We start from the raw sequence: 26,429 nt of genomic DNA on the forward strand, positions 1-26,429 counted from the left end.
GCAGCTGGAGGCTAAAACATACGATGGATTGAGGGAGTTAGTTGTGTCTGCTGTAACAAAGAGAAGGACTAGGAGTGAGAGGATAGCAGTATTCCAGTATTTGAGGGGCTGCCACAAAACAGGGACGCGGTGGCTCAGGGGCTAGGACGTTGAGCTTGTCGATCAAAAGGTTGGCAGCTCAGCGGTTCGAATCCCTAGTGCTGCCGTGTAACGGGGTGAGCTCCAGTGACTTGTCCCAGCTTCTGCCAACTTAGCAGTTTCAAAAGCAGGTAAAAAATGCAAGTAGAAAAATAGGGACCACCTTTGGTGGGAAGATAACAGCGTTCCGTGCGCCTTTGGCGTTGAGTCATGCCGGCCACATGACCATGGAGACGTTTTCTGACAGTGCTGGCTCTTTGGCTTTGAAACGGAGATGAGCACTGCCCCCTAGAGTCAGCAACGACTAGCACGTATGTGCAAGGGGAACCTTTACCTTTTACCTTTTTACACAAAGAAGAGGAGGGTCGACCAATTCTCCAAAACACCTGAAGGCAGGACAAGAACCAAGGAGAGAAGCAACCTAGAACTAAGGAGAAATTTCCTGATAGTTGGAACAATAAACCAGTGGAGTGACTCGCCTCCAGAAGTTCTGGGATGCTCCAACACAGGAAGTTTTCAAGAAAAGACCGGGCAGCCATTTGTCCAAAATATTATAAAGTCTCCTGCTTGAGCAGGAGGGGTTGGACTAGAAGACCTCTGAGGTCCCTTCCAATTCTGTTAAGTCTGCATTCTGTTAACACCCTAACCTCGCATCCTCCGTTACTCAGTGCTTCTCCTGCATGAAGGACCAATCTTCTCACGAGTGTATTTAAGGTTGCAGGCTGTTGTACTAACAAAAACGGTCTATCTTTTCTACCACATTTGTGTTCATTTCAGAACACCACGTTCCTGCTTTCTCCTTCTCCGCCCCCCCCCCACTGTTTCAATCACAGGAAACTTGAAAGTTTAGAAGCTTATCAACCCATTATTAAAGACTCAAATAAACAGAGCTCGGTTTCCACTCTTGTTTATTCTGGGCTGATAAAAAAAATTTTTTTTAGCTTTTCCCAACTCTGGGTTTATAATCCCCAATCCCATATTCTATTCCCAGACAATACGGTGCGTGCTTAAAGGGCTGATCCTTCACTTCCCTAAATGGGACTTATTTTTCTTGGCTGCAACGCGGCAGGAAGCTGGGCAAAAATGAAAATTGTTTGCACAGGGGAAAGATGGGGAAAGGGAGAGGGGAGGAAAGATGGAAAAATATTGGAAGAAAATGCCCAGCTAGTCGTAATTTTTTTTTTTTTTTTTTTTTGGGAAAAAAGTGTTTTGCCATATGCACAGCTGCTTCCTGTCTGTTTCATTTTTATTGCAACAAGTGTAATGCTTACAGGAAATTCCATTTCAGAGACAATACGCCTTGCTCCTAAATTTGAGCTGTGGGACAGAAAAAAAAATTTGCATTTCGGTTAACGATCCTGCGGGTTTGGGCCTTTTTTTTTGGTCCCAAATAGATCCAAAAAGATCATCGGTGGAACTCCAGTCTACTGTATACAGGTAGTCCTCGACTTATGACCACAATCGAGTCGGGGTAAAATGTAAAATTTGTTACTACCGGTTCTGTGGGCGTGGTTTGGTGGTGGGGGTAATGTAAATGGATAGGTGCGGCCAACTTTTATTTTTTTTAACTTTTAAAAGCATTTTTTCTATAGCCTCTTCCGCCAAAGAGGTTGTTAAAAATGCTTTTAAAAGCCTCTGATGATCAGGTAACTCAGCTGGCATCGCCAGAGGAGCCTTTTAAAAGGCTCATCATTTGTCCAGAATGGTATACGCGCCTCGTGGCTCCCATGTGACACCTCCCATGTGACACCTCTCCTGCGCAGTCTGCACTGGCTCCCAGTGATCTTCTGGGTCCAATTCAAGGTGCTTGTTATCACCTTCAAAGCACTCCATGGCTTAGATCCGGGGTATTTACGGGACCATCTACTGCCACCAGTAGCCTCACACCGACCAGTGCGCTCTCACAGAGAGGGCCTCCTCCGGATACCGTCAGCCAAACAATGTCGGCTGGCGACCCCCAGGGGGAGAGCCTTCTCTGTGGGGGCTCCTGCCCTCTGGAATGAGCTGCCTCCGGGGCTTCGTCAACTCCCCGACCTCCAGACCTTCCGCCGCGAGCTGAAGATGCTGTTGTTTCGACGTGCAGGACTAGCTTGAACATAGTTTTAATCTAGGGTTTTTAATTTAATTTTAATAGGGCCGTAATAGCTCAGGCTGGTAAGAAGCCTGTTATTAGAACACAGTAGCCTGCAATTACTGCAGGTTCAAGCCCGGCCCGAGGTTGACTCAGCCTTCCATCCTTTATAAGGTAGGTAAAATGAGGACCCAGATTGTTGGGGGGGCAATAAGTTGACTTTGTAAATATACAAATAGAATGAGACTATTGCCTTATACACTGTAAGCCGCCCTGAGTCTTCGGAGAAGGGCGGGATATAAATGTAAATAAAAAATAAAAAAAATTAGGGGTTTTAAATGGGGTTTTCAATTGTATTTAAAAATTTTTAGGCCATTATCGAATCAGTTTTTTATATAGTTTTTAATTTGTATTATATGTATTTTGTCTTTTACTGGCTGTGAACCGCCCTGAGTCCTTCGGGAGAAGGGCGGTATACAAATATAATAAATAAATAAATAAAAATAAATACACGGCAAATGGTGAAATCTGAACTGGTTTGCTACCAGTTCAGTGGGAGGCGTGGGAAGGTAAGTAGAACAGTGAGGGGAGAGGAATCGGCTGTGACGCGCAACCTTTTAAAAAACTTTTTAAAAGCTTTTTTTACTACTGGTTCGGGTGAATAGGTAGTAAAAATGCTTTAAAAATGGTTTTAATAAAAAACTTTCCCAAAATGACAGCTGTGCTGCGTGATCATTGGAACCTTTTTTCCTTTTTTATTTTTTTTACTACCTAACCAGTAGTAAGTCTCGGCTGGATTACTGCAATGCTCTCTACATGGGCCTGCCCTTGAGGTGCACCCGGAGGCTGCAGTTAGTCCAGAATGCAGCTGCGCGAGTAGTAATGGGAGCCGCTCGTGGCTCCCACGTAACACCACTACTCCGCAGTCTGCACTGGCTTCCTGTGGTCTTTCGGGTGCGCTTCAAGATTTTGGTTACCACCTTTAAAGCGCTCCATGGCTTAGGACCCGGGTACTTACGAGACCGCCTGCTGCTACCCTATGCCTCCCACCGACCCGTACGCTCTCATAGAGAGGGTCTCCTCAGGGTGCCGTCCGCCAAACAATGTCGGCTGGCGACCCCCAGGGGGAGAGCCTTCTCTGTGGGGGCTCCTGCCCTCTGGAATGAGCTGCCTCCGGGGCTTCGTCAACTCCCCGACCTCCAGACCTTCCGCCGCGAGCTGAAGATGCTGTTGTTTCGACGTGCAGGACTAGCTTGAACATAGTTTTAATCTAGGGTTTTTAATTTAATTTTAATAGGGCCGTAATAGCTCAGGCTGGTAAGAAGCCTGTTATTAGAACACAGTAGCCTGCAATTACTGCAGGTTCAAGCCCGGCCCGAGGTTGACTCAGCCTTCCATCCTTTATAAGGTAGGTAAAATGAGGACCCAGATTGTTGGGGGGGCAATAAGTTGACTTTGTAAATATACAAATAGAATGAGACTATTGCCTTATACACTGTAAGCCGCCCTGAGTCTTCGGAGAAGGCGGTATACAAATATAAATGTAAATAAAAAATAAAAAAAATTAGGGGTTTTAAATGGGGTTTTCAATTGTATTTAAAAATTTTTAGGCCATTATCGAATCAGTTTTTTATATAGTTTTTAATTTGTATTATATGTATTTTGTCTTTTACTGGCTGTGAACCGCCCTGAGTCCTTCGGGAGAAGGGCGGTATACAAATATAATAAATAAATAAATAAAAATAAATACACGGCAAATGGTGAAATCTGAACTGGTTTGCTACCAGTTCAGTGGCTGCGCATGCGTGCTGCCCGCCGAAAGGAGGCGTGGGAAGGTAAGTAGAACAGTGAGGGGAGAGGAATCGGCTGTGACGCGCAACCTTTTAAAAAACTTTTTAAAAGCTTTTTTTACTACTGGTTCGGGTGAATAGGTAGTAAAAATGCTTTAAAAATGGTTTTAAAAAAAAACTTTCCCAAAATGACAGCTGTGCTGCGTGATCATTGGAACCTTTTTTTTCCTTTTTTCCTTTTTTATTTTTTTTACTACCTAACCAGTAGTAAGTCTCGGCTGGATTACTGCAATGCTCTCTACATGGGCCTGCCCTTGAGGTGCACCCGGAGGCTGCAGTTAGTCCAGAATGCAGCTGCGCGAGTAGTAATGGGAGCCGCTCGTGGCTCCCACGTAACACCACTACTCCGCAGTCTGCACTGGCTTCCTGTGGTCTTTCGGGTGCGCTTCAAGATTTTGGTTACCACCTTTAAAGCGCTCCATGGCTTAGGACCCGGGTACTTACGAGACCGCCTGCTGCTACCCTATGCCTCCCACCGACCCGTACGCTCTCATAGAGAGGGTCTCCTCAGGGTGCCGTCCGCCAAACAATGTCGGCTGGCGGCCCCCAGGAGTAGGGCCTTCTCTGTGGGAGCATCGACGCTCTGGAATGAACTCCCCCCTGGTCTACGTCAAGTGCCTGATCTTCGGACCTTCCGTCGTGAGCTAAAAACATATTTATTCATCCAAGCGGGACTGGCATAAATGGATTGATTTTAAATTGGGTTTTAGTAGTATTTTAAATTTTAAATTCATTTTAATTCTGAGCCATTTAGTAATTTTATATTTTAAATCCGTTTTAATTGTATATATTTTGTATTTTACTCTGGCTGTACACCGCCCTGAGTCCTTCGGGAGAAGGGCGGTATAAAAATTTAATAAATAATAATAAAATAATAATAATAAAAATTGATCTTGGGAAAGGTTTTTTTTACCTTTTTAAAGACTTTTTTTACTACCAGTTCAGGCGAATAGGTAGTAAAAAAGATGCTTTAAAAAAGTAAAAAAAAAAAAAAAAGGCTTGGACAATCATAGCTGTGCTGCATGATCATCCAAAGCATTTTTTTTTACTACTTATTCACCCGAACCGGTAGTAAAAAAAATGCTTTAAAAGTTAAACAAAAGGTTCCGATGATCAGCTGAGCGACACGCGATCGTCAGAACTTTTTTTTACATTTTTTCCTACTGGTTCGGTGAACCGGTAACATTTTTTACTACCGGTTCGGGTGAACCAGCCCGAACCGATAGCATTTCGCCCCTGGTATAGCAAGGGGTTGGGCTAGAAAACCTCCAAGGTACCTTCCAGCTGTGTTATTCTGTACCCTGTACCCTGTACCCTGGAATGTGTTCATTTACACAACACCTACATCTACCAAACTTGGCAACTTTAAGGTGGGTGGATTTCAACCCCTGGATTGGTAGGTAGGTAGGTAAGTAGGCAGATAGGAAGGAAGGATGATGGAAGGAAGGAAAGAAGGAAGGATGACGGAAGGGAGGGAGGAAGGAAGGGAGGATAATGGAAGGAAAGAAGGATGATGGAAGGAAGGAAAGAAGGAAGGATGATGGAAGGAAGGAAAGAAGGAAGGATGACGGAAGGGAGGGAGGAAGAGAGGGAGGAAGGAAGGGAGGATAATGGAAGGAAAGAAGGATGATGGAAGGAAGGAAAGAAGGAAGGATGATGGAAGGAAGGGAGGAAGAGAGGGAGGAAGGAAGGGAGGATAATGGAAGGAAAGAAGGATGATGGAAGGAAGGAAAGAAGGAAGGATGATGGAAGGAAGGGAGGGAGGAAGAAGGATGATGGAAGGAAAGAAGGAAGGGAGGGAGGAAGGAAGGAAGGAAGGAAGGAAGGAAGGAAGGAAGGAAGGAAGGAAGGAAGGAAGGAAGGAAGGACATCCTATAGATGCCACTGCATGAAATGATAGCCCTGAAGTGGCATTTTAATCTTCTTGCCTGAGGGTGGGGGGGGAAAGAAAAGAGGATATTTTCACCAAGTGGCCCAAACAATTACAGCTGAGGCAAAGACAAACATGATGGACCAAGCCCATAATTCACAGGAGACCTTTCTCGTGGGGCTTAAAAAACCCCCAAACATTTTCAAACATTTCTAAAGAGGAGGCCTCACCAAAGGAAGGGGAGGAGAACTGCAAAACCTACAGGTCGGGGTTAGCCATCTTGGCTTCTCATCTGAGAACCAGGCTTAGGAAGCAAGCAGGGACAGAGCGAAAAATGTTATGCTAACCTGGCACAATTTCTCACAAACAACGCCTCCCCCCCCCCCACTCAAATTACACCCTAGGAATCCACCAAGCCCATATGTACTAATTAGCATTTAGCCAGCAGGTCGTCATTTGCAAATTAGGCTGGATAGAGGCAATCCTGCTTGTTGAAGGACAAAAGCTCAGATGAGCATGCTTTGAAATGGGAGGCACACCTCCAGGGCGTTAGCGCTTCGCAGCCTAGAGCACCTTCCCCCCCCCCCCAAAAAAGGGCTGTAAATCAATGCGCCGACAGCAAATGCTTCGACATCAAACATCCCAAACATGTTAAAGAACATAAAGGAAAATGACATGTTAATTGGAATCAGTGCGGCGACATCGTTCGTTCTGAGATCATCAAGCCCAGAAGCTTGAGAAGGTTGCAGCTTACTAAATTCTTGGAGGAGAAAGCAGATTTTTTGTTTTTCTTTTCTTTTTCTCTTTTAGACAGTTTGTTGTAATTTTGAAATACAAAATAGAAGTAATAGCGCTGTGAAAATATTTACAGACCCCTCACATCCTGGACATAAACTCTTTCAGCTCCTACCCTCAAAACGACGCTATAGAGCACTGCACACCAGAACAACTAGACATAAGGACAGTTTTTTCCCAAATGCTATCACTCTGCTAAACAACTAATTCCCTCAACACTGTCAAATAATTTACTAAGACTGTATTACTATTATTATTCTCTTCCTTACTAGTATCTATCTCTTCCCACTTACTACTATAACCAAGTATATAGATATTGAAAGATATTGAAATATCTTTCAATTTATATTGTTTTTATTTGTTTCCTAATACGATTTGATAGCTTACTAGTAACCTTGACTAGCACTAAGTGTTGCATCTTTTTATTCTTGATGAATGTATTTTATTCTCCTTATGTACACTGAGAGCATATTCACCTAAGACAAATTCCTTGTGTGTCCAATCACACTTGGCCAATAAAGAATTCTATTCTATTCTATCCTATCCTATCCTATCCTATCCTATCCTATCCTATCCTATCCAATCCAATCCAATCCTATCCTATCCTATCCTATCCTTATCCTATCCTATCCTAATCAGAGGGATAGAGGGGAGGAGGGGGAGGGGGGAGGAGGATCAGGAGAAGGAGGAGGAGGAGGACAAAGAGAAAAAGAAGGAGGAGAAGGAGAGAGGAGGAGAAAGAGAGAAGGAGATGTTTTCATAATAGTGGAGAGGGAGAAAGAGTTTTTTCATAATAATGGAGAAAGAGGAGGAGGAGGAGGAAAAGGAGAAGAACAAAGAGAAAAAGGAGATGTTTTCATACTAATGGAGAAATAGAAGGATATTTTCATAATCAAGAGAAAGAGGAGAAGGAGGAGAAGGAGGAGAGCATTAAAAAAACCTGGTTCTTGTTAACCCATGAAGCTGTAGAATGTTGGGGCAGCATACGCTAAATGTAATCTGAAAATGGGATAGATTTTGAGTATTATACAAGGGAGGTTGGCGCTGTTTTTCTTTTTAAACTTCCACGCTTTAAAAGATAATATGCAATAATAAAATCCCAGAGATTGCAAACTAGGATTCATCTGAGTATGTGAAGAGTTCATTTACCCCACTACTGAGTATCCATAGTTTACCTACTTCGTTTGCAATTAGCAGACATCAAGCAAACTTTAATCTCCCTCTCTCTTCCATCTGGCTGATCTTCGCACCAAAATCACATTACAAACAAAAATAAATAAATAAAACACACTACAAATTTCGCTTCCAATGAAAAGAGGTTTACCATTTTCGTTTTACGTAGTGCCACCTTGTGTTTAGAACCTGAGAAGCATCCTTCAGAGATAAGATATTGTAAAACGGGAGGTAGAAAGGGTATTTTTCAAGGATTGCTTCGTCACCCGTGTTTTGGTTCCAAACTGAAGTAGGGATTTTGTCTTTGATTCTTCAAGAAGAAGGGAAAAACTGTGCTGGAGAACTACAAATTTAGAAAATGCATTCTTCTCTCCATTCCAAATAGTTTGTTGTTATTGTTGTTGTTAGTTCCAAAGCCGTGTCCGACCCATCGCAACCCCATGGACAACGTTCCTCCAGGCCTTCCTGTCCTCTACCATCCTCTGGAGTTCATTTTAGCTCACACCGACTGCTTCAATGACTCCATCCAGCCATCTTGTTCTCTGCCGTCCCCTTCTTCTTTTGCCCTCCATCGTTCGCAGCATGAGGCTCTTCTCCAGTGAGTCCTTCCATCTCATTAGGTGGCCAAAGTATTTCAGTTTCCTCTTCAGGATCTGGCCTTCTAAAGAGCAGTCAGGGTTGATCTCTCTAGGAAATGACCGGTCGGATCGCTTTGCAGTCCAAGGGACTCGCAGGAGTCTTCTCCAGCACCAGAGTTCAAAGGCCTCCATTCTTTGGCGCTCCATCTTTCTTATGGTCCAACTTTCACAGCCATCCATTGCAACTGGGAAAACCATCGACTATACGCACTGTTGTTGGCAGGGTGATGTCCTAATGGTTACCTCCAGTGTTGGGTTGCCCCGGTTCAGACCGGTTCTTTAGAACCGGTAGTAAAACTGGTGGGAGGCTCCGCCCACTGACCCAAATGTCATCAAAACTCTTCTGCGCATGCACAGTAGCTTCTGTGCATGCGCAGAAGAGTACATGAACGCGAGCGGGCACGATGCAAACTAGTAATAAAGGTAAGTAGAACCCTGATTAACTCCATAATTACATGCAGTTGAGATCTTGTATTGACGTAACACCTATCCTGAGCAGACTGCACTGGCTACCTGTTGTTTTCCGGGTGCGCTTCAAGGTATTGGTTACCACCTTTAAAGCGCTCCATGGCTTAGGACCGGGCTACTTACGGGACCGTCTACTACCGGCCTCTATCTCCCAGCGTCCGGTGCGTTCCCACAGAGAGGGACTCCTCAGGGTGCCGTCAGCCAAACAATGTCGACTGGCGGCCCCCAGGGGGAGGGCCTTCTCTGTGGGGGTTCCTACCCTGTGGAACGAGCTTCCCCCCGGGCTTCGACAACTACCTGACCTCGGGACCTTTCGCCACGAACTTAAAACCTATTTATTCCATTTGGCTGGACTGGCTTGATTTTAAATTCTAAATTTTAAATTTTAATTGTGGGTTTTAAATTTTGTAATTTTTATGGGGAGTAATGTTATTTTAAATTTTTTGGCAAATTTGAATCAGTTTTTTAAGGGTTGTTTTAATTATGGTGTATGTTTCTGTTTGTATTTTATTTGCCTGTTCACTGCCCTGAGTCCTTCGGGAGAAGGGCGGTATACAAATTAAAACATTATTATTATTATTATTATTATTATTATTATTATTATTATTATTATTATTATTATTATTATTATTATTATTATTATTATTATTATTATTATTATAAGGTCTCCTTCATATTACTGATAGAGGAGAATATTTGTAGCTCAGGGTTGAGCTATGGGGTCCTTGATGCTTTCTGAGCTTGGTGGATTCCTTGCAGACATTTCATGACCAAACTAGGTAACATCATCAGTACTATCATGTTACCTAGTTTGGTCATGAAACATCTGCAAGGAAACCACCGAGCTCAGAGAACACCAAGGTTCTCCCTCAGCCTAAGAGAAAAGTGGAATATCTGAGATCTTTCAGGATCGAAAGAGCCAAAGAAGCTTCTTGGATGAGAAGCGAAACGCCTTCAAAGAAAAACCAGAAAGTCCAGTTGCCTCTTGAAAAATCATCTTTAAGACAACCATGACCAACATCTCCATAGACGTTCAGGATTAAAAATATGGAACAGGGGTGAGGTTGGGTCTTCCATATATGGCAGGACTACAACACCCCTTCTTCTTGGGCTTAGCTACGTAGGTGTTAAGTGCACAGCATCTAGAAACTACGAAGTTCCAGCTCTACAGCAGGGCCTTCAAAATTCATGGTCAACAGCTTGAAATGAGAGGGGAGGAGGAGCCCCATAGGGCTTCTGGGCCTTAGTGAATGAATAACCTCTTCCCATTACGCCAGTCTGCCCACTAGTCTACAGGGAAGGCGGTTTTCCATCAACCCCATCAGTCTCTTCCAGGCATGCTGTCAGCAGGCCAGTGAGTCACTCCACACCTTCATCACCTTGACACCTTGCCTCGTCTCCTGCATTCCCACACCCGCCCGCTCCACCAAGGGAGATGGTTCCCGGCCAACTCTTTCAAAAAAAGGCACCTTCTGAAAACCCTGGTAGGAGATTCATCTTTGGCCCCAGACGTGGCACAGTCAAGACAAGAAAGAGAAGTGAACCGGGAGACGTACACACACCATGTCTCACTTTGGGAGGAGCTGGGCTTTCTGGTGCCTCCAGAAGATGGCTGTAGCTGTCTCGTTCCAGCCCTGTCAGCGCTGTTGAGTAACCACACTGTGAGGTATTTGGAACTCTTGAGTCAATCAAACAAGGGCTCCCCTCTCTTTCTACAGTACAAAAATTTGTACTTTTTACTCCTGTTTTGATCCTTTCCCTGAGGATCCTTACCGAGTTTTGGCCTTTTCAAAATGGAGAGCTTTCAAACAATCCCAACTGCAGACCCATTAGATTATGTTGCCCATTGAAGGCCTCCAAGGTCACTTCCAGCTCTATTCTGGTGGATTGGATCAGGGGTGGGCTTCAAAAATTTGAGCAAGGGATTCTCTGCCAGTTGCTGGTTGATGGGTGGGCGTGGCCATGGTGGGCGTGGCCTTGTCGGCCTCCTGCATCACGCGGGGGGGGGGGCTTTTTGCCCTCCTCAGGCTCTGGAGGCTTTTCTCGAGTCTCTGGGAAGGTGAAAATGGTCTCCACAGGCTCTGGAGGCCTTCCCAAATTTGCGGTAGGCCTGTTTTTCATCCTCTCCAAGGCACTGCATATGCCCTGCACTTACCTGCAGGGGTGCTATTCAGCAGGTTCTGACAGGTTCTGGAGAACCGGTAGCAGAAATTTTGAGTAGTTCAGAGAACCGGCAAATACCACCTCTGGCTGGCCCCAGAGTAGGGTGGGAATGGGGATTTTGCAATATCCTTCCCCCAGGAATGGGGAGGAAATGGAGATTTTACAGTATCCTTCCCCTGGAGTGGGGAGGGAATGGAGATTTTACAGTATCCTTCCCCCAGGAGTGGGGAGGGAATGGAGATTTTACAGAATCCTTCCCCTGGAGTGGGGAGGGAATGGAGATTTTACAGTATCCTTCCCCTGGAGTGGGGAGGGAATGGAGATTTTACAGCATCCTTCCCCTGGAGTGGGGAGGGAATGGAGATTTTATAGTATCCTTCCCCTGGAGTGGGAAGGGAATGGAGATTTTATAGTATCCTTCCCCTGGAGTGGGAAGGGAATGGAGATTTTATAGTATCCTTCCCCGCCACACCCATCAAGCAATACCCACCAAGCCACATCATGCTGACCAAGCCACGCCCACAGAACCAGTAATTAAAAAAAATTGAATTCCACCAGTGCTTACCTGCTTCCAAAATGGGCCATGTGGGGACTCCTGGGAGGGGAGGGGAGGGCGGGGCCAGCCAGGAGTCAGATTTGGAGGTTCTCTGAACTGCATAGAATGTTAGCTAGAGGTTCTCCCGAATCCCTACGAACCCCCAGCAGCCTCCAAGGTTCCTTCCAGCTCTATTCTAATTGATTGGATGCTCAAAAACATCTGAGAATAGAAAACTAGATATGCTGCTTTGAATTCTTCGATGGAAGAGAAGATTCACACGCAATACATGCTACAAACATCCAAGAGTTCTGAGGCTGATCCTCAAGAAATGTCCTCCTGGTTAAGAGGTCTTCTCCCTTCCTTTAGAACAGGGGTGTCCAAACTTGGTCCCTTTAAGACTTTTGGACTTCAACTCCCAGAGTTCCTCAGCCAGCTTTGCTGGCTGAGGGACTCTGGGAGTTGAAGTCCAAAAGTCTTAAAGGGACCAAGTTTGGACACCCCTGCTTTAGAAGAACTCAAACATAGAAAGGTATTACTGTTCCATGACTTCTTACTGGGTGAAACATGTTCCAGAAATTATTGAAAAGTTTTTCAGATCTTGTTGAGCCCCTCCCACTCTCTACAATCATTCAAAAAAGGCCATTATTTTCCAAGTGAAGGAGACCTTTTTGAAAATAGAGGAGAAGAAGGTAAAGAAGGAGGAGAAAGAAGGAGGAGGAGGAAGAAGGAGAGGAAGGAGAAGGAGGAGAGGAGGAGAAGGAGGAGAAAGGAAGAGAAGGAGAAAAATGAGAAGGAAAGAGGAGAAGAAGGAGAGGAAGGAGAAGGAGGAGAAAGAAGGAGAAGAAGGAGAGAAAGGAGAAGAAGAAGGAGAAAGAGAAAGAGAGAGGAAGGAGAGGAGAAAGGAGGAGGAGGAGGAGAAGAAAAAGCAGAAGGAGAAGGAGAAAGAGAGGAAGGAGAGGAAGGAGAGGAGGAGGAGGAGGAGGAGAAAGAAGGAGAAGGAGGAGGAGCAGGAGAGGAAGGAGAAAAAGGAGAAGGGGAAAGAGAAGGAGAGGAAGGAGAGGAAGGAGAAGAAAGAGGACGAGAAGGAGAAGCTATTTTCCTAGTAATGAAGAAAGATACGGATATTTTTTCACAATAATATAGAAGGCAAAGGAGAAGATAAGTTTTTTCATAACAACAGAGAAGCGAAGGGAGAATTTTCTTATCATGCTAAAGATAGAGGAAGAAGATGGCAAGGTTTATTTTTCATAATAATAATGAAGGAGAAGAAAAAGCTCCATATTAACTGGGCAAGCTCGGTGGATAACACTGGCTATTTAGAGGGAGGAACAGAAGACCCAACCCTGGCTAGAAATGTATACATTTCCCCAGATTGCACGGCTGGCTGGAAACCAGAATCCTAGGCATGCCAACTACAACACTTCTATTACAAACTCCATCGCCCCCCAATTCCCCAGCCGGACGACTGCGGTGCCTCTCTGCTTTGTCACTTAGCCCCGGGCGTGGCCCGTGTGGTTAATATCCCCCATGGTTTCCTTCCTTCCCCTCCTCCCTGCAGCTCCAATTTTGGGAAGAACCAGGTGTTCTCCCCCTCCCCTCCAGCCCAGAGTAGAAAATAGGATAGCGGTGTTCCAGTATTTGAGGGGCTGCCACAAGGAAGGGGCAGGGGGGTGCTAACCTGAAGGCAGGACAAGAAGCAACGTGTGGAAAAGAATCGAAGGGAGAAGCAACCTAGAACGAAGGAGGAATTTCCTGACCGTGAGAACAACTTTGGTGTTATCACGGTGGAAGTGTGGAACAACTTTGCCTCTGGAAGTTGTGAATGCTCCAACACTGGAAGTTTTTAAGATGATGTTGGGTAACCATTTGTCTGAAATGGTATAGAGCAGGGATGCTATCGCGTGCCAAAAGCGGAGGGATTGCAGGGGGGCGGTGTCACGCGTGTACCCACACCCATAATTCTATGCACCCCGCCCCCGCACATGCGCACGCAACACACACACACCCCTGTGCTCCCCGCACTTTTTGCCCGGTGGGCCTGGTAGACCCGTTTTTTGCTCTCACCAGGCTTCGGAGTCTTTCTAGGACCCTGTGGGAAGGGGGAACCGACCTTCCCCACCTCCCCGGAGGACCTTCAGAGGCTGGAAACAGCCCATTTGCCAACTTCCAGTGGGACCGGAAGGCCCATTTTTTGCTCTCCTCAGGCTCCAGAGCCTTTCTAGGAGCCTTGGGAGGACCAAAACAACCTTCCCCACGCCCCCTGGAGATCTTCCGGAGGTCCTTCCTGTAAGACCAGAAGTTGGCAAACGGGCTGTTTTCAGCCTCTGGAGGGCCTTCAGGCACTTTTTACCCTCCCCAGCCTCCTAGAAAGGCTCTGGAGCCTGAGGAGAGGAAAAACGGGCCTTCCCCACCCCGACCAGGCTCTCCAGAAGTTGGCAAATGGGCCGTTTCCGGCCTCCAGAGGGCCTCCAGGAGGATGGGAAAGGCCATTTCCCCCCCAGGCTCCTAGAAAGGCTCTGGAGCATGAGGAGAGCCAAAAACGGGCCTTCCTCACCCCCACCAGGCTCTCCGGAGGTAAGAAACAGCATGTTTCCCTATTGCAGGTGGGCCCAGAAGGCCCGAAAATCAGCTGAGCTCGCGTGCCCACCAATATGGCTATGCATGCCACAAGTTTGCCATCATGGCCCTACACCATTTCTGAGAGATGGCAGTCCAGTCTCTTCTTGAAAGCCTCCAGGGATGAAGCTCCCACAACTTCTGAAGGCAACTTCTGTTCCACTGGTTGATTGCTCTCACTGTCAGAAAGTTTCTCCTTATTTCCAGGTTGAATCTCTCCTTGTTCAGTTTCCATCCATTATTCCTTGTTTGGCCTTCAGGTACTTTGGAGAATAGATTGACCCCCTCCTCTCTGTGGCAGTCCCTCAATTATTGGAAGACTGCTATCGTGTCTCCCCTGGTCCTTCTCTTCACTAGACTAGCCGTGCCCGGTTTTTGTTTGTTTCTCTCCCCTCATTCATTTGGAGCAATCATCAGGGGAAGTAGCCACCGCTAAGATTTCGGCTTTCTCAGACCCTGACGGACAATTTAGCTTCATCCCAACCAAAACTGGTTAATGGGCCAGATCCCTGGAAATGTCGATGGCCGTTGAACTGTGTCCTTGTCTTCTCCAGAGGAAGCCTCCGTCTGTCTTTCGTCCCTGTTTTTGCAAAAGAGCGTCGAGATAATCAGCAATCCATTTGCCCAATTCCTTCATTTCCCAAATACAATGTTGAACTGGTCCCCGGGTGCTGGAAGGCGGCAGAGGTTAAACACTTAGTCCCAGTCCATAAAGTTTATATTCGGTCACACGCAGAGAAAAAAAAAAATTTCCCGACTCTCTGCTTAAGTTCAGGACCCAGAACAGCCAAACTCCAAAGCAGAAAATCCCTGCAGGATTGTCATAATAGTGCTTTTTTTTTTCTTTTTTCAGAAAGCCGACAGTCCTCGACTTACATCTGCTCGCTTAGTGACCGTTCGAAGTGATGACGGCCCTGAAAAAAGTGACTTAGGACCATTTTGCACACTTACGACCTTAGCAGTGTGAGAAAGCCCGCCCCTCCCAAGAATGAAATATTATGGGGGATATTAAGAGGCAGAATATTATATTTCCCCAAAGGAGAAATGGAGAAACATGTTCCTGGAGGCAGAAAGCAGACCCTGTCTTTCTTAACAGCCTCCAGCAGATGCCCGAAGTCTTTAGAAATGGATATTTTGTTCCCATTAAGAAAGAGTGGGCCGGACATGACTTCGCAACTAACAACAACAAGAAAGACTGGGCCAGCCTATTCACAAACAAAACACCTTTACCGCCAGCAATGGGATTAAAATTTATATCCTTCTCTACGCAAATTCTAAGAACAGGAGAATGCCCTTTTATGATATAATAGGATTAGCCCACCACCATTAGAATAGCAAAAGACAAGAGAGCTGACTTCATTGTATAACATCTAGGGGCATTTCAAACACTGCACAATCCCCAGCAGCATCTCAGAAACCTATAAAGATCCATCCACTCATTCAACCAATTGGTCAGCTGCCCCAGAACCATATGCTGTCGGTGATTCTGCTCATCAGTAAATGGAATCCTTCTTTCCAATCAGCCTCCATCTTATTTCCAGCACCTGGGATTAACAGAATAACAGAGTCGGAAGGGAACCTTGGAGGTCTTCTAGTCCAACCCCCTGCTCAAGAGGGAAACCCTATACTATTTCAGACAAATGGTTGTTCAATTTCTTCTTAAAAAACCTCCAGCGATGGAGCACGTGCAATTTCTGGAGGCAAGTCGTTCTACTGATTAATTGTTCTAATTCTTGAGAATCAGCGAAAGGTGGGGGGGGAGCATGCATATAATTTTAATTGATGATGATTATGATCGTAGTGGTGCTTTTAACTCTAATGAATGAGTGTGATTTTTGCTTATGTGCCGTTATGTTGAGTTCAACTCTTAGCAACCATCTCCGATCTGGCAACTTTTAAGCTGTGTGGACTTCAATTCCCTAGGATTCAAGAGCCGGGCTGTGTTGAGTTTGAGAAACAGTGATCTAGACAGACCTTCTCCAGGAGAGACCTTGGGAAAATAAACCAAACAATTCCAAGTCTGAGTGAAGCCTCTCCACACCCCTCGGTTGGTGTCAGCTTTTCCAGGTAGGCTAGACAGGAAACACCCTGATGAGCTAATTCTACGTTACTGTCAGGCTACATTAACAGAAACCCTGCAAGTCTGAAAGTACAAATCTCCCACCATCTCCTTTCAAAGCCTGTGAACCTAAGAGGCAGGGTCTCTTCTGCACCCATTATGCAGCTCTGGGCTCAGCTACCTCTTATCTGACCATTCCCTTGGCAGCATCTCTTCACCCCTCTTCTCCTTTCCTCACACAGCATTACAGCCGTCTCCTTTACAGGATGAGCAACTAGGGAGGGTCCCTTCTGAGCATCTTTTCCCACCTATTATGCAGCTCTGGGCTCAGCTACCTCTTATCTGACCATTCCCTTGGCAGCATCTCTTCACCCCTCTTCTCCTTTTCTCACACAGCATTACAGCCGTCTCCTTTACAGGATGAGCAACTAGGGAGGGTCCCTTCTGAGCATCTTTTCCCACCTATTATGCAGCTCTGGGCTATGCGGTCTCTTATCTGACCATTCCCTCAGTGGCATTTCTTCCCCCTGTCTCCCAAGGTCTTTCCTACATACCATTACAGCTCTCTCCTTTACAGTCCCAGAAACTAGGGAGGGTCCCTCCTGAGCATCTTTCTCCACCAATTTGTTCACCTGTGGACTATGCCACCTTTTATCTGACCATTCTATAAGTACAATGGTGAAATCCAGTTGTTTTTTTACTACCGGTTCTGTGGGCATGGCTTGGTGGGCATGGTGTGGCTTGGTTGGCATGGGAAGGGAAGGATACTGCAAAATCTCCATTCCCTCCCCACTCCAGGGGGAAGGACATTGCAAAATCTCCATTCCCACTGACTCTGGGGCCAGCCAGAGGTGGTATTTGCCAGTTCTCTGAAGTACTAAAAAATTTCCGCTGCTGGTTTTCCAGAACCTGTCAGAACTTGCTGGATTTCACCCTGCATAAGTAGCATCTCTTGCCCCTGTCTCCCTAGATCTTTCCTACATACAATTACAGCCCACTCCTTTATAGTCCCAGAAACTAGGGAGGGTCCCTTCTGAGCATTTTTCTCCACCCACTTGTGCACCTGTGGACTATGCCGCCTCTTATCTTATCTAAGTAAATAATCTATCTGACATAAGTAGCATCTCTTCGCCCTGTCTTTCAAGGTCTTTCTCATATAGCATTATGGTCATCTCCTTTACAGGATGAGAAACTAGGGAAGGTCTCTTCTGAGCATCTTTTCTCACTTATTATGCAGCTGTGGGCTATGCTGTCTCTTATCTGATCATTCCCTTGGCAGCATCTCTTCCTCCTGTCTCCCAAGGTCTTCCCTACATACCGTAACAGCCCTCTCCTTTACAGTCCAAGAAACTAGGGAAGGTCCCTTCTGAGCATCTTTCGCCACCCATTATCTAGCAGTGGGCTCAGCTGCTCCTTATCTGACCATTCCCTTAGTGGCATTTCTTCCCCCTGTCTCTCAAGGTCTTTCCCACACACCATGACATTTTGGATGAAACTAAGCTCAGATGACAGGAAGGCCTGGAGGACTGGAGGACAGGAGGCCTGGAGGACAAGCTAGAGGACAGGAAGGCCTGGAGGAATGTTGTCCATGGGGTCGCGATGGGTCGGAAACGATTTCGCAACTAACAACAACAGCAAAGCTCAGATATTTCTTCCTCCCTTTTATCCCACTCTCCCCCTTTCCATCCAATTCTAATAATTGCATGGTCACTGTTCCTTAAGGTCCCTATAACTTGAACGCCTATTATCATTTTATGTCTGGCAGTAAGAATTCAGTCTACTATGGCTGATCCCCTTGTTCCCTTTTCTACTTTTTGGGAAACAAAGTTGTCTGCTAGCTTTGTCAGGAACCTGTCTGATCTTCTACTTGGTTCAGAGCTTGTCTCCCAGTTGATGTCAGGGTAGTTAAAGTCCCATGTTACTGTTGTGGTGAGCTTCTTTTGTTGTTAGTTGTGAAGTTGTGTCTGACCCATCGTGACCCCATGGACAACATTCCTCCAGGCCTTCCTGTCCTCTACCATCCTCTGGAGTCCATTTAAGCTCACACCGACTGCTTCAGTGACTCCATCCATCCACCTCATTCTCTGTCGTCCTCTTCTTCTTTTCCCCTCTATTGTTCCCAGCATTCGGCTCTTCTCCAGGGAGTCCTTCCTTCTCATTAGGTGGCCAAAGTATTTGAGTTTCTTCTTCAGGATCTGGCCTTCTAAAGAGCAATCAGGGTTGATCTCCTCTAGGACTGGCCGGTTGGATGGCCTTGCAGTCCAAGGGACTCGCAGGAGTCTTCTCCAGCATCAGAGTTGAAAGGCCTCAATTCTTTGGCGCTCAGCCTTCCTTATGGTCCAACTTTCCCAGCCATACACTGCAACTGGGAACACCATAGCCTTGACTATACACATACCATAACTTATACATACCTTATAATAATAATTCTTACATACATTAACTGATTAGCAAAAAGTTCATCTATTTCCATTATGTTCCCGCAATACTGGTAGCAAGGCAGCCAGGTAAGGGTTGAGTTCTTGTTTGGCACAGGCAAGGCCTAAGTTCACCTTAGCCACCCTTAAAAGAAAAACACTTGGCTTTAGGCAACATTTGGAAGGGGTGTCGCCAGGATGGATGACATCTGCAGTTGAAATCTGAATGGGATAATGAGATTTCTTGTTTGAAGTGTTGGCTCTCCAGCAAATGGATCGGGGCACCGCTTCAGGGGACAAGGGAGCAACAGGCATGATTGCAGGTTTACACACTAGGTTGAACCCAACAGTCTAAATTTCAGCATCTTGTCAGTTTCAGGAATGATCTGGTGGTACGAGCAAATCAGAAAATTGTGTCTTGCTTATTCGGGCCGTGTCATGCAGGGGAATTCACCAGAGAAAGCAATTATGCTTGGAGGAGTTAGCGGTAAAACAAAATACCTTATCCCACCAGACTTGAAATCCTAGGCTTAGAAAACTTGGAACTCCGTTGCCTTCGACAAGACCTAAGTTTAACTCATAGAATCATCTATTTTATTTTTCTTCCTGTTAAAAACTACTTCAGCTTTAATTGCAATAATACAAGAGCAACCAATAGATTTAAACTTAATGTCAACCGCTTTAATCTAGATTGCAGAAAATATGACTTCTGTAACAGAATCATCAGTGCTTGGAATACTTTACCTGACTCTGTGGTCTCTTCCCATAATCCCAAAAGCTTTAACCAAAAACTTTCTATTATTGACCTCACCCCATTCCTAAGAGGACCATAAGGAGCGTGCATAAGTGCACAAACGTGCCTACCGTTCCTGTCCTATTGTTTTTCTTTTCTTCTTCATATATATATTTCTTCATATATATATATGCTTATATCTCCTAATACCGTTATAGGTAGGCAGGAACGTGCCTACCGTTCCTGTCCTATTGTTTTTCTTTTCTTCTTCATATATATATTTCTTCATATATATATATGCTTATATCTCCTAATATTTACTCATATATATGTTTATATACTATATAATCTTTTTGTATGATGTTGTGACAAAAAATAAATAAAATAAAAACATGGTAGCTGGACACCATCAAAGCTGACACCAGACACAGCATAAGGTAAAGGTTCCCCTTGCACATACGTGCTAGTCATTCCCGACTCTAGAGGGCGGTGCTCATCTCCATTTCAAAGCCGAAGAGCCAGCGCTGTCCAAAGACGTCTCCGTGGTCATGTGGCCGGCATGACTCAATGCCAAAAGCGCATGGAATGCTGTTATTTTCCCACCAAAGGTGGTCCCTATTTTGCTACTTGCATTTTTTTTTACGTGCTTTCGAACTGCTAGGTTGGCAGAAGCTGAGACAAGTCATAGGAGCTCACCCTGTTGCGCAGTGCTAGGTATTCGAACCGCTGAACTGCCGACCTTCCGATCGACAAGCTCAGCATTTTAGCCACTGACCCACTGCATCCCAGACGCAGCATAGAACAACTCAAAGAAGTAGGCAAGATCAGAAGACATGGAGAAACCTGACCCATGGAATACCCAAGAGTTGGACACGACTGAATGGATAACATCCTCAACAGCAGAAGATCAATGTTGGCTGAATCCAAGTCAACTAAGCGAGGTCAGATTAGATCTTAAATGGGAATGGCCAGGAGCACTTGGCCTTTGAAACTTGCAACAAAAGATTTCTGGGTCTGTGTACCCAATTTACAGTGAAGCGGGTTGGGTTGCCCACTCCTGTGCCTACCGCGTGCCAGCTGTATAGACGGCCACGCCAAGCATCTTCTGCTCCGCGATACTTCCAAAGCAGGTTCTTGCAAGCCGAAGGGCTCGGATGGTTCCCTTGAAGAGATGCTGATGGGTGGGTCCCCACCCTGGTCTGAACTCTCGACCTGTGGGATGCGAAGGTTGGAAAACTTGGAGTTCCCTCTGGATTGGCAGAGGTTCCCTCGGGAGATGGCACCAGGAGCTGAAACGAGCTATCTCTGCTCCCATTAGTAGAGAACTGTCTTTGAAGCTGACAGTTGGGTAATTACAGGAGCAATCAGCGTTGGGCGTTGCAGGAATTAATGAAGGCTTGCAAAGGGCGTCGGGCTCCGGAGCATGAAAGCTGTTACGGATGTATCATAATGTTGTTATGACTGGCCAGCCATGATCAAAGGGCACCTCTCCGGTTGAGATAAGTACCCTGGAGCTGTTTCTTTAGGGATCAACTGAACCTACCAAATGAAGACTTTGAGGTTGAACGTCCCAGGAACCAAGGCACCTGAAGTTATAAAATTGCACCCGTTTCAGGGAGCGCCTTATTTTTTTTTTCCCAGGTGGCATCGGGAAAATGATTATTTCTCTAGGCTGGGTCCTCTCCTAAGTTGGTGACCCACGGCCTTGAACGAAAACCAATTTGCAAGAACAAGGCTAAGGGGTCACCATTCTCTAAGTAGGATAAACCACTGTTCTTATGACCAGCGGTGGGCTCCAAAAATTTTAGCAAGGGGTTCTCTGCCCGGTTGCTGGGTGGGCGTGATGATGGTGGGCATGGCCTAGTCGGCCTCCTGCAACCCAGGCGGGAGGCGGTTTGCCCTACCCAGGCTCCGGAGGCTTTCCTCTAACCTCCAGGAGGGCAAAAACAGCCTCCACAGGCTCTGGAGGCCCTCTGGAGGCTGGAAACAGCCCTGTTTCTGGTAAGCCCATTTTTGCCCTCCCCAAGCCTCTGTGTGCGCCCTGCACTTACCTGCATCCAAAACGGGCCGTGTGGGGACTCCTGGGAGGGGAGGGGCTGTGTGGGCGGGGCCAGCCAGGAGTGGGATTTGGGGGTTCTCTGAACTACACAGAATCTTAACTAGAGGTTCTCCCGAACCCCCAGCAGCCTACCTCTGCTTATAACCCAAACCAGGTTTACAGGTTCACACGGCAGCTGTGCCATAGTGTATATATTAATTATTAGAATATAGGTAGTCCTCAACTTGCAACAGTTCATTTAGGGATCTGTTCAAAGTTATGACAGCACTGAAAAAAAGTATCTTACAAGCGTTTTTCACACTTGGCTGGCTTGGTTGTAACCAATCATATGGAGGACCTGGTTCTTTTCTTTTTCGTTTCTTTTTGTAAGTCTTAACCGTGTCTATCTCAGGACTATCTTCTTTAAGAGGAATTTGAGTTTCTGACCATAGTAAAGGATGGGTTGCAATAGTGGCTTTCAATTTCAGCTGCTACCGGTTCCCTCGTGGGCGTGTGTGTGCTCGCGCGCGCGCAACACTTCTGCGCATGCACAGAGACATCCGGGCGGGTGGGCGGAGCCTCCCATCGCTGCTGCTACCAGTTCGCCTGATCCGGGATGAACCAGTAGCAACCCACCACTGATGGGTTGATTGTGAAACTAGGGATGTGGGGTGAATGTTAATATGAGTGTGGCCAGATGAAGTTCAGATGAAGATTTAAACATGGAAGAAGGATAACTGGATTAGTTTATGATAACAAAATAATGAGGATTCTGATGGGATGGGATGGGATGGGATGGGATGGGATGGGATGGGATGGGAGGTGGAATTCACTTACCTTTCCTAAAGGTAAAGGTAAAGGTTCCCCTCACACATACGTGCTAGTCATTGCCGACTCTAGGGGGCGGTGCTCATCTCCATTTCAAAGCCGAAGAGCCAGCGCTGTCCGAAGACGTCTCCGTGGTCATGTGGCCGGCATGACTCAACGCCAAAGGCGCACGGAACGCTGTTACCAAAGGGGGTCCCTATTTTTCTACTTGCATTTTTACGTGCTTTCGAAACTGCTAGGTTGGCAGAAGCTGGGACAAGTCACGGGAGCTCACCCCGTTACACGGCAGCACTAGGGATTCGAACTGCTGAGCTGCCGACCTTTCGATCGACAAGCTCAATGTCCTAGCCCCTTGAGCCACCGCATCCCTTTCCTACTGGTTTGCAAATGTGAGTGCACACGCCACCTCTGCGCATGCGCATGCGCATGGCCATTGCACATTAGTAGTCATGCATTATGTCCTGGCGGGTGGGCGGAGCCTCCCAAAGTTGCCATTACCAGTTCACGCAATCCGGACAGAACCGGCTGAATCCCACCTCTGGATGGGACGGGTTAGGAACAGGAGAGGAGAGGAGATTACAGAACAGATTAGAATTAGAATTAGAATTAGAATTAGAATTAGAATTAGAATTAGAATTAGAATTAGAATTAGAATTAGAATTAGAATTAGAATTAGAATTAGAACTAGAACTAGAACTAGAACTAGAACTAGAACTAGAACTAGAACTAGAACTAGAATTATTAGAATTAGAATTAGAATTAGAATTCTCCATGTGTTTGTCAAGCAGCTATATAAATTTGTTTAATAAATGAGAAGAGAGAAGAGAAGGGAAGGGAAGGGAAGAGAAGAAGAAATTAGAATTAAAATTAGAATTAGAATTAGAATTAGAATCACCTATGTACGTGTTAAGTAGCTACCAGTATATAAATGTGTTTAATAAATAAAAGAGAAGAGAGAAGAGAAGAGAAGAGAAGAGAAGAGAAGAGAAGAGAAGAGGTTAGAATTAGAAAGAATTTGAATTTGTGTGTCAAGCAGCTATATAAATGTGTATAATAAATAAATGAGAAGAGGGGAGGGGAGGGGAGGGGAGGAGAGGAGAGGAGAGGAGAGGAGAGGAGAGGAGAGGAGAGGAGAGGAGAGGAGAGGAGAGGAGAGGAGAGGAGAGGAGATTACAAAACAGATTAGAATTAGAAAGAATTAGAATTAGAATCACCTATGTGTGTGTCAGCTACTGTATATAAATGTGTTTAATAAATAAAAGAGAAGAGAAGAGAAGATTACAAAATAGATTAGAATTAGAAAGAATTAGAATCACCTATGTATGTGTCAAGCAGCTACTGTATATAAATGTGTTTAATAAATAAAAGATAAGAGAGGAGAGAAGAGAAGAGACGAGACGAGAAGAGAAGAGAAGAGAAGAGAAGAGAAGAGAAGAGAAGAGAAGAGAAGAGACGAGAAGGGAAGAGAAGGGAAGAGAAGATTACAGAACAGGTTAGAATTAGAAAGAATTTGAATTTGAATCACCTAAATGTGTGTCAAGCAGCTATATAAATGTGTATAATAAATAAATGAGAAGAGGAGAGGAGAGGAGAGGAGAGGAGAGGAGAGGAGAGGAGAGGAGAGGAGAGGAGAGGAGAGAAGAGAAGAGATGTACCATACCCATCCTGAGTAATATTTAAAGACGCATCAACTCTTAAGGCACCACAGTGCATACCAGTGACTACAAATAAATGACTATATTTTCCTACAGATTCCCCGTTATATTAACAAGGAAAGACACACAAAGAAAACAGGTACATTCAACCATTAAGGTAATGACTGAGGGTGGCGTCAAAAAAGTCATCAGCCAAGCATCCTTACATTCCCACAAGCAATCTGTCCAACTCATCTTGAATTCCGTTACCTCTTATCTAGGGCCAGTTTAATGCTGACTGTTAGTTGACTTAGATTCTTGTGTACAGGCGTGCCCAATAAATCAACTTAACTGAAACTTCACGTGTGCCGCTGAGTGGTCGCACTTGACGAAGCCAAATTGTGTGCCCTGCTTTCGACATTTCAACTTTTTGCAGAGTTCTTATTCCTGGCAAGGCGACACTTTCACACCCAGCCTGTTTCCTTCTTAGAAAGAGGCAAAATTGGGGAGGGGGAATGATGGTGGGCAGAGGGAGGGGGAGGGAAATCAGGCAGGAAGCTGCTACTTGGCCCAAGGTGCCTGGGCTCTCTTGAGTTATTTCCAGTCAACCTCCTGGCTTTGTCCTCGCAGCTCACAAATCTTGTTTTCACCCTCATAAAAGTGTCAAGATGTCTCTTAAAAACCACTCCAGTTATTTGTTTCAATGGCACGGATTCTGGGGGTTTTTTTCTCTACGATCACAGCTGGGTCTCCAGCTTATCTCTAAATCCTGTTCTCACCAATGGGAAGGGATGATTTCCCATATTAAACTTTGCCTTCCAGTTTAATCCCAGTTTTGAAATACACCTCTGACGGGTTCGATGTATCTAAAGTGAGATGCTGGCCTCTAAATGTTGCTATGCGCTTGTTTGCCTCCGTGAGCCGATCTGTTTAGCTTGACATGAATAAATTGGGCACTGCATGCTGCCGGCCCTCATGGAGGAAGTCTCTTTGATTTGCTCATTGCTCAGCTAAACGTTCTCAGTGTCCTTTCGTGACATTCGCTCAGTGTTGAAGACAACAAAATGCTGTGACAATTGGAGTCACGGTAGCTAAAAATAGCTAAAAAATTTTGCAATACTTAATAGTAAATTAAGTAGCAGATAGCAAATCACATACAATGAGATGCTGGCTGACCAATTTGCAGTCTCTAAATATTGATAGGTGTTTCTTGCATTCATGAATCGATCTATTAGCTTGAGACGGATAAACTGGGCACTGCATGCTACTAGCCCTCATGGAGGAAGTCTTGATTTTCTCACATCTCAGCCAAACGTCCTCAAGGCAAAGGGTCCCTCTTTACAATGTCTGCCCAATGCTGAAGATGACAAGATGTTGTGACAACTTCAGGCCATAGTAGCTAAAAATACCCTGGAATTTTTGCAAAGAGGCAGGCCTCGATTGAGCCCAAAATTTCCATTGCTAAGCGAGACATCTCTTCAGCGAGTTGTGCCCCATTTTATGACCTTTTTTGCCAAAGTTATTCAGCGCAAATCCCTGCTGTTGTTAGATTAGTAACACGGTTGTTAAGTGAATCCGGCTTCGCCACGGACGTGGCTAGTTCACAAGGTCGCAAAAGAGGATTGCGCGACACAGCAACGGTTATAAATATGAACCGGTTGCCAAGCCGCTGAATTTTGATCACATGACCGGGGAGGGTGGATGCTGCAAAGGTTATTAAGTGTGAAAAAATGGTGAGAGGTTGCTTTTTTTTTAATGTCATAACATAACATAACATAACAACAGAGTTGGAAGGGACCTTGGAGGCCTTCTAGTCCAACCCCCTGCCCAGGCAGGAAACTCTACACCATCTCAGTCAGATGGTTATCCAACATTTTCTTAAAAATTTCCAGTGTTGGAGCATTCACAACTTCTGCAGGCAAGTCGTTCCACTGATTAATTGTTCTAACTGTCAGGAAATTTCTCCTTAGTTCTAAGTTGCTTCTTTCCTTGATCAGTTTCCACCCATTGCTTCTTGTTCTACCCTCAGGTGCTCTGGAGAACAGCCCAACTCCCACTTCTCTGTGGCAGCCCCTGAGATATTGGAACACTGCTATCATGTCTCCCCTAGTCCTTCTTTTTGTTAAACTAGACATACCCAGTTCCTGCAACCGTTCTTCATATGTTTTATCCTCCAGTCCCCTAATCATCTTTGTTGCTCTTCTCTGCACTCTTTCTAGAGTCTCAACATCTTTTTTACATCGTGGCGACCAAAACTGGATGCAATATTCCAAGTGTGGCCTTACCAAGGCATTATAAAGTGGTACTAGCACTTCACGTGATCTTGATTCTATCCCTCTGTTTATGCAGCCCAGAACTGTGTTGGCTTTTTTAACAGCTGCTGCACACTGCTGGCTCATA

Source organism: Ahaetulla prasina, chromosome 15 (assembly GCF_028640845.1).
Source record: "Ahaetulla prasina isolate Xishuangbanna chromosome 15, ASM2864084v1, whole genome shotgun sequence".
Taxonomy (NCBI): Eukaryota; Metazoa; Chordata; class Lepidosauria; order Squamata; family Colubridae; genus Ahaetulla; species Ahaetulla prasina.